The sequence below is a fragment of the Chiloscyllium punctatum genome, chromosome 2, assembly GCF_047496795.1.
Source record: "Chiloscyllium punctatum isolate Juve2018m chromosome 2, sChiPun1.3, whole genome shotgun sequence".
Taxonomy (NCBI): Eukaryota; Metazoa; Chordata; class Chondrichthyes; order Orectolobiformes; family Hemiscylliidae; genus Chiloscyllium; species Chiloscyllium punctatum.
The window spans coordinates 107,498,342-107,507,485 of NC_092740.1; positions in this window are offsets into that span (position 1 = coordinate 107,498,342).

Consider the following 9,144-nt stretch of genomic DNA (forward strand, 5'->3'; position numbering starts at 1 on the left):
GTAATAATCTTCAGCCATTCATGGAAAGATCATGAAAGCAAAACTGGTAATAAGCTCAAAGGAAAAGAATTCGCAAAGGTTGAGGTTACGCATTTGGAACTTAACATTGGCCATGGAAGGATGATGAAGAGTCATCGAGGAATTTCCATGACCATTCTCGAAGGAAGAGGTGCTTCAATTTTTGGGACTGAGTGGATTCTATTGAAAGTTTGTACCAAACTTCAGAACCGTGGTGCCATAGCTAACAGAATTGCTAAAGAACATGAAATTTCGGTGAACAATGCCTGGAGGTTATGACAATTTAAAAGCCATATTAACCACTGCACAGTTTTAGCGGCTCTAAATTTTTCAAAACCCTTTAAAGTTGCAATCGATGCCAGCGATACATGGGTTGGAGCTATATTGATGCAGAAAGATGATAATAGAATTGAACGGCCAATTGGCTACTTTTTAAAGAAGCTCAATATACACCAGAGAAAATACTCCACCATCAAAAAAAAGAGTTATTGAGTTTAGTAGTAGCCTTTATAGTATTTTAATGATTATGTGATAAACAATGTTTTGGAAACAGTTGTGCACATGGACCACAACCCTCTCAAATTTTTGGAAAAGATATGAGATTATTTCATTGGAGTCTTATGTTATAGACTTTTAATTTACATGTTGCAGGTCATAAAAGTGTTTTTGCAAATGCATTATTGCAGATTTAAATAAAAGGTGTAGACAAGATTGGACTGTATTGATTCCAATGTTATATATGTGTGCAGAATTAATGTGAAAGGTGAAATTTAGAGTAATGACACGTTTTATAATAATGGCTTTAAGATTTAGAAAAAAAAACGAAGCCGTTGTTTTATTATGATGGTTAGTTTTTTTTCTTATGGGAGGAGGTGTTTCGAAGTCGAAAGACTGTATGGTTGCTTTAAGACAGAAAGTGCTTTTCTGAAATTAGGGTTCAGCAATGGCGACCAGTAAACAGAGCAACTGGGAGACTGCTGTTCCAAAATAGATATATGTAACAATTGGCTGTTAAATGGATACCTGAGTTTTGATTGCTTTTTTGATAACAATTCAAATTTAACCAATTAATTTAAATTATGCCCAGGATAAAAAAAAATTGAGTTTGAATTTATTGCATTGATAACATCGGACCAATGAGAGGGTACGATGTTGAGGGATTGATAAAAAGAGGGCCCTTTGAAAATTGGTCAGAGAAAGTGCCATCCGAAGAAATAAACATCTTGCTCTCAAAGAAATCTTAGAAGGCACTATCTAACAAAGGCAACTTTTCTAGTAGAAGCAGTAAAAAGTAAGAAGACGACCCAGGGAGAGGACAGCAGATTTGGAAGACCAGAAGCAAGACAGCATTGGAGACTATACGATCTTTGAGAGATTAAGTTGATTTAATGTTTAATAACTGTGTTAGAGGAGCTGCATTTTAACAGAGTTGAGGTCAGATAGAGATTGGTTAAGAGAAAGGGGGTTCGGATTTGTTAATAGTTTTTGCTTAAAGTTCAGTGTTAGAGTTAGGAAAATGAATTTTGTTTTTTTTTTCCTTAAGCAGTGGAAAGCAGAGGTTTTTTTCACTCACTCACACCTCTAGCAGATTACAAGGTGAGGTGAGATTTTCTGAGTGTTTTATTTTAGTCAGCAGAGAGGTTCAAACTCCAGGTCATAACAATTGTCAAGGTCTTTTCCCTGGTGTGGGGGAGTCCAAAACTAGAGTGCATAGATTTAAGGTGAGAGGGGACAGATTTAAAAGGAACCTAAGGGGCAACTTTTCACATAGGATGGTATGTATATGGAATGAACTGCCTGAGGAAGTGGTGGTTTCTGCTACAATTACAACATTTAATAGGCATCTGGATGGGTACATGAATAGGAAGGGCTTAGAGGGATTTGGGCCAAATGCTGGCAAATGGGACTAGATTAATTTAAGATATCTCGTCGACAATAATGAGTTGGACCAAAGGATCTGTTTCCATACAATACAGCTCAATGACTCTATGGGGTTGGACTTAAACTTGGACTTCTTGGCCCAGAGATACAGACACTATCATCACACTACAAATTTAGACAGCTTAGAACTATTCTACTTCATATTCAACAGCTGTCTAAAAGAGTAATTCTGTTTGTCCACTGACTTAATTTGAAATTATAGTATGTCATTAAATATTCAAGTATGTACCTTTTTATAAAAATAATGATTGGTTTGCTTTGTTTAGTATAGATGCAGCTAGGAAAACATTTTGAGTGAAGTTAAAATGAGTAAAACGGCCTCCTTGGTATCAAATAAAAGCAAAATACTGCATATGCTGGAAATCTAAGACAGATGTGCAAAGTGCTGGAGAAACTCAGCTGGTCTGGCCACATCTGTGAAGAGAGAAACAGAGTTAATATTTTGAGTTTGGTGTAAGTCATATTAGGGTTGAATAAGGTACTCTGTTTCTTTTGGACCAGATATGTTTCTTCAGAATTCTCTGTGCTTGTTCCTTAGCAACCAAACTACATTCAAGTTCAGCTGTCGCTGTTGGAGCAGGAACTGGTTTCTTAGTCAACTGCACCATCTAGTGATAAACCAGGACACTAAGTTTCTAGTCTTCACTGGAACTTAAAACACTCATTAACAACACAGGAAAGCTATGTAGGACATAATGCTAGCTACTTGCATTGATCTGTGCTGTGGACACATGGGGTCTGAGGTGGAGTCTTTATGAATGGACTAACAGTGGCTTGAGTCCTTATCTGAAGGAGCTTAAAAATGTGTTGCTGGAAAAGCGCAGCAGGTCAGGCAGCATCAAAGGAGAAGAAGAATCTTCTTCCTGACCTCTCCGCCCCCACCCCCTCTCTGGCCTATCACCCTCACCTTAACCTCCTTCCACCTATCGCATTCCCAATGCCCCTCCCCCAAGTCCCTCCTCCCTACCTTTTATCTTAGCCTGCTTGGCACACTTTCCACATTCCTGAAGAAGGGCTTATGCCCGAAACGTCGATTCTCCTTCTCCTTTGATGCTGCCTGACCTGCTGCGCTTTTCCAGCAACACATTTTTAAGCTCTGATCCCCAGCATTTGCAGTCCTCACTTTCTCCTCCTTATCTGTAGGAGCCAGCACATGGATGGGATTTATCTGACTTCCTTTCCTGGTCTTGATCCTCCGCGTCTAATGTATTTTGGCAGAAGTTTATCTGTTTTAGTATGCTCAGGCCTGACCTCAAGGTATTTCTCCAGAATATATTTATTTACACTTTATGCATGAGGATTTTGCAGTAGATATCCGAGACCTAGGCTATCTCACTCCAAATTTCTAGCTAGGATTTCACTGGTATGTCACAGCATTCCTTTGAGTCTTATCTGCTTGTCCTTAAACGTTATTTCTACAAAGTACATCCAACATTTATTGATCAGGAAGTTGGCAATCCTCTACCCCCAGGTAAAGAAGGCCAACACAATATAACACTTTTCTCAGTACCTTTTGTAAGAAAATACATGTGACAGTAAATAAATCAAACCCCACTTGAAATTCAGATGCAAATATTTTACTTCTTATAGACCAGGGTTAGGGAGATTGTGTGTACACAGCATTCAGTATTTTCCCTTGTCTTACTTCAGACAAATAGATAGAAAACTCCAGATTAGAGTGGTGCTGGAAAAGCAAGAATGATTTCTGATGAAGGGCTTTTGCATGAAACGTCGATTTTCCTGCTCCTTGGATGCTGCCTGATTGCTGTGCTTTTCCAGCACCGCTCTAATCTTGACTCTAATCTCCAGCATCTGCAGTACCCACTCCAGCCTGTGCCTGGCCAATCTGGGCCACTATGGTCAGTTTCCGGATTAGAGTGGTGCTGGAAAAGCACAGCAGTTCAGGAAGCATTCGAGGAGCAGTAAAACCGACGTTTCGGGCAAAAGCCCTTCATCAGGAATAGAGGCAGAGTGCCTGAAGGGTGGAGAGATAAATAAGAGGAGGCTGGGGGTGGGGAGAAAATAGCTTAGAGTACAATAGGTGAGTGGGGGTGGGGATGAAGGTGGTAGGTCAGAGAAGAGGGTAGAATGGATAGGTGGAAAGGAAGATAGGCAGGTAGGACAAGTCATGGGGACAGTGCTGAGCTGGAAGTTTGGAACTGGGGTGAGGTGGGGGAAGGGGAAATGAGGAAACTGGTCAGGTCCACATTGATGCCCTGGGATTGAAGTGTTCCGAGGCAGAAGGTGAAGCGTTCTTCCTCCAGGCGTCGGGTGGTGAGGGAGCAGTGGTGAAGGAGGCCCAGGACCTCCATGTCCTTGGCTGAGTGGGAGGGGGAGTTGAAATGTTGGGCCACAGGGTGGTGTGGTTGATTGGTGTGGGTGTCCCAGAGATGTTCCCTAAAGCGCTCTGCTAGGAGGCGTCCAGTCTCCCCAGTGTAGAGGAGACCACATCGGGAGCAACGAATACAATAAATGAGATTGGTGGATGTGCAGGTAAAACTTTGATGGATGTGGAAGGCTCCTTTAGGGCCTTGGATGGAGGTGAGGGAGGAGGTGTGGTTGCAGGTTTTGCAATTCCTGCGGTGGCAGGGGAAGGTGCCAGGATGGGAGGATAGATTGTTGGGGGGCGTGGACCTGACCAGGTAGTCATGGAGGAAACTGTCTTTGCGGAAGGTGGAAAGGGGTGGGGGGGGAAATCTATCCCTTGTGGTGGGGTCCATTTGGAGGTGGCGGAAAGGTCGTCGGATGATTTGGTTTATGCGAAGATTGGTAAGGTGGAAGGTGAGCACCAGGGCGGTTCTGTCCTTGTTACAGTTGGAGGGGTGGGGTCTGAGGGTGGAGGTGCGGGATGTGGACGAGATGCATCGGAGAGCATCTTTAACCATGTGGGAAGGGAAATTGCGGTCTCTAAAGAAGGAGGCCATTTGGTGTGTTCTGTGGTGGAACTGGTCCTCCTGGGAGCAGATATGGCGGAGGCAGAGGAATTAGGAATACGGATGGCATTTTTGCAGGAGGTCGGGTGGGAAGAGGTGTAATCCAGCTACCTGGTGCTCAGCTTCCACCCTACCAACCTTCGCATAAATCAAATCATCTGGTATGTCTAGCCATGCACTCCATAGCCCATCAGCCTGTCTCAGATTTTACTGAGGGTGGGTGGTGATATCCAGAATCCTATCGTCTCCTAGGTCTGTTGAGCCCCTTAAGACGCCAAAGAATGGCCACTTTTAAGAGCCTTATCCCATCATTTTGGCCACATGCCACCTTCTCCTGCTGTTTGAACTGATTTTAGCGCCAAGACCCTTGATCCTATCGGGGGTACCATCCATTAATTACCTCAGGCCTCTTGAATTTGACCACTCACTGAGACCTTGACCCTAGGTTTACCTGGCTAAATCTAGTTGCATTCCTAATAATCAAAGCAGGAGATTAATGGCCTGAAAACAGGCCCAGGCGAAAGCAACAATTATTCTTAAATTGAAGATTTTCAGCTACTATAAGCCTTCATTTCTACATTCCCAGATCTTTGGGTTTACTCATGATACCAATAATCGAAGGTGGTCATGTCAGTTAAGTATGTCCAAAAGCAAAATATCCTACTAAAAATACTGCAAAAACCTTACTTATACAGTGCTTACAATGAACTTCTCTGAGGATTAAACTGAAACAGGTGATCAGCCATCTCAGTTGATGACTCCTCCTGAGCTATCTAAAATTACACTGAGGTAAGCTTTCTTATATCCCTTTTCCATGTAGACAAGCTGGGTGTTCAAACCTCGCCACTGTCCAGTCCCCAGCCATTTGATCAGTTTGATCACTGGCAAACATCATAGAGAGTAGTAGTAGTGTGGAACGCACTGCCTGCAACAGTTGTAGACTTGTCAACTTTAAGGGCATTTAAATGGTCTTTGTCTAAACATATGGATGAAAATGGAATAGTGTAGGATAGATAGGCTTCAGATTGATATCACACGTTAGCACATCATCGAGGGCCAAAGGGCATTGTAATGTTCTATGTTATCTATAACGTCAAGATTGATTAATTATCTATTTTTAAAATTCATTGGAGGCAGACAATGTGGGCGAGATCCGAAATCAGTACTTTGCATTGGTATTCACCCAGGAGAATGTTATGGAAGATACTAAGATTTGTGTGGAGCACGCTAATATGTTATGGCATTTTCAGATTAATAAAGTAGTGGTGTTGGATCTCCTGAAGAACATTAAGGTGGATAAGTTCCCAGGCCCTGATGGTATCTATCCCACATTACTGAGAGACAAGCGAGGAGATTACTGGGGCCTTGACGAAGGTCTTTATATCCTTGTTAGCCACTGGAAAGGTGCCAGAGGACTGGCAAGTAGCTAATGTTGTTCCTTTGTTCAAGAAGCGAAATAGGGCTTCTCCAGGAAACTATAGAATGTTGAATCTCACATTGGTAGTTGGGAAGAGACTGGAGAGAATTCCTAAGGGTAGGATTTATGTACATTTGGAAAAGCAGCACAGGTCAGTCAACACGGCTATGTACAGGGCAGGCCAGGTCATGTCTTACTAATTTCATTGAATTTTTTGTGAAGGTGATGAAAACATGATCAATGAGGGTATAGCAATAGATGTTGTTTACATAGATTTTAGTAAGCCTTTTGACAAGGTCCCTCATGGTAGGCTCATCCAAAAGATTAAGATGCATGGGACTCACTGTGACTTGCTTGAATGAATTTAGAATTGGCTTGCCCAAAGAAGACAGAAGGTACTGTTAAAAGGGTGTTTTTCAAGATGGCAGTCTGTGTCTAGTGGTGTTCTGCAGTGGTAGATACTGGGATCTCTGCTGTTAGTGATAGATGGGTGGGTTAGGAAATTTGCAGATGATACAAAGATCAGTGGAGTTGTGGAAAGCGTAGAAGGTTGTCAATGGATACAGCAGGATATGAATCAGTTACAGATTTGGGTGGAGAAATGGCAGATGGAATTTAATCTGGGTGGCACAGTGGCTCAGTGATTAGCACTGCTGCCTCACAGTGCCAGGGACCCGGATTCAATTCCAGCCTCAGGTGACAGTCTGTGTGGAGTTTGCACATTCTCCCCATGTCTGTGTTGGTTTCCTCTGGGTGCTGTGATTTCCTCCGACAATCCAAAGATGTGCAGGTTGAATTGGCTATGCTAAATTGCCCATTGTGTTCAGAGATGTGTAGGTTAGGTGCATTAGTCAGGGGTAAATGTAAGGTAACATGGTAGTGGAATGAGTCTGAGTGGGTTACTCTTCGGAGGGTCGGTGTGGACTTATTGGGCCAAATGGCCTGCTTTCACGTTCTAGGGATTCTATGGTTCTAGGGGTAAGTGTGACGAACTGCACTTTAAGAGATCAAAAATTAAGAAAAAGTATATAGTTAATGGCAGGGCTCTGAACAGCATTGATGTACGGAAGGATTCTGGGTTTCAAGTCCATAACTTCCTGAAAGTGGTCACAAGTAGATAGTGTGGAAAAGAAGGCATATGGTATACTTGCCTTTAATAGTTGAGAATTAAGGACAAAAGTCAGGATGTCCTGTTGCAGCTTTATAAGAGTTTGGTTTGGCATTTACTCTTAAATACATTTAAGAGTATTGCATTCAATTCTGATCACCACATGACAGGAACGATGTGGAGGCTTTGGAGAGGATGCAGAAGAGGTTTACCAGGATGCTGCCTAGATTAGAGGGTATGAGCTATAAGCAGATACTAGAAAAACTTGGGTTATTTTCTCTAGAGTAGTGGAAGCTGAGGGGAAACTTGATAGAAGTCTTTAAGATATGAGATGTGTGGATAGAATTGACGGTCAGAATTTTTTTCCCAGAGTTGAAATTGTCTAATACTAGGGAACATGCAATAAAGGTGAGAGGGGGTAAGTTCAAAGGAGATGGGAGGGGCAAGCTTTTTACACAGAGAGTGATAGGAGTTTGGAATGCACTGACACTGGTGATTGTTGAGGCAGATCCGATAAGGGCATTTAAGGGACTTGTAGATAAGCACATGAATATACAAGGAATGGAGGGTTATGGAGCAATGGCAGGCAGAAGGGATTCGTTTCACTTGGCATCATGCTTGGCACAATATCATGGGCCGAATGAACCATTTCTGTTCTGTACAGTTCTATGTTCAATGTTCTGTTCACAGAATTTAGATGTCACTGGCTCGGCCAGTATTTATTGCCCATTCCGAATTGCCCACAGGGCAGTTCAGAGTTAACCACTTTGGTGTGGATCTGGAGACATATGTAGAGTGTTAAGAGTGCAGTTTCCTTGCCAAAACATATCAATGAATCAGATTTCTTTTTCCCCAACAGTTGGCAATGGTTTTGTGGTCATCATTAAAGACTTAATTCCAGACTTTTTTTATTATTGCATTCTAATTCTAGATTTGAACCTGGGTCTCCAGAACATGACTTGAGTTTCTGGATTAATAGTCTAGCAATAATACCACTCATCGCCTCCTCATCTCATTAGAATTTGCCTGTTTTCCCTGCAAAGAGGCTTATCTCTTGACTTTAATGAACTTTGACCTCAGCTTTGACTTGATAATGTTGTTACCAACTTTACATCATCCAATCAACCATATATTCACGAATCACAATGCTATGATGATGTCTGCTCTGTTAATTGATAAATAATCTACATTATCACATTGTGTCTGTTTTAAAACAAAATTCAGTCAGAAACTATGACAGTTCAGTTATTAGGGCTGAATCTTGACAATGATTTAAAAAAACTCCCATTCCTTCAGCAAAACACAGAAAAACGTTAAAATCAATGACCGTTTTTAATAATTTCGCCGTCACCTCATTTTATATGCTTTTTCCACCATTTTGTTTCAATTAATGCAGCAAATTTTACTCAGCCACAAAGATCTTGGCTTCTTTAGATTAGACCAATGTAAGTTTATTGACGAATTCATCATAATCTATTAAATAGTCGCATCACATCCCTATTCTGGTGTAAACGTTTGACAAGGATCAGGCATGGGTTTAAAAGAAGTTAAGTAGTTTGTCTTTTCCCAAAGAGCAATGAACTTCCGGCTCACCACTCAGCACACCACGGAGAGAGCTGGATTACAATTGGGGCTGAGACAACATCATACAGAAGGTAAAATAACATGTTTATTGAGAAAACTTTCTGATCTACTGGACTGCCAGAGAAAGTTGCAGAAGAAGGTTA